Below are 207 nucleotides of genomic sequence, written 5' to 3'. Positions count from 1 at the left end.
AATGTCTTTATGATAAAATACTCATTAAATTATTAGGTTGTCAAATTTATGTCATTTACATGTAAAATATTAAAAATTATTATACTTCATTTAAGAAGTTAAATTATAAGTCACAAAATTAAGTACCTAAAGTATTAGATACAAGAACAAATATTTTTTTGGGCAAGTGGATCATTTTATGTCATAAAGTAAAATAATTAAATTGAA

This window comes from Citrus clementina, unplaced genomic scaffold (assembly GCF_000493195.1).
Source record: "Citrus clementina cultivar Clemenules unplaced genomic scaffold, Citrus_clementina_v1.0 scaffold_7, whole genome shotgun sequence".
NCBI classification, from domain to species: Eukaryota; Viridiplantae; Streptophyta; class Magnoliopsida; order Sapindales; family Rutaceae; genus Citrus; species Citrus x clementina.
Note: the sequence above shows the minus strand (reverse complement) of the source record.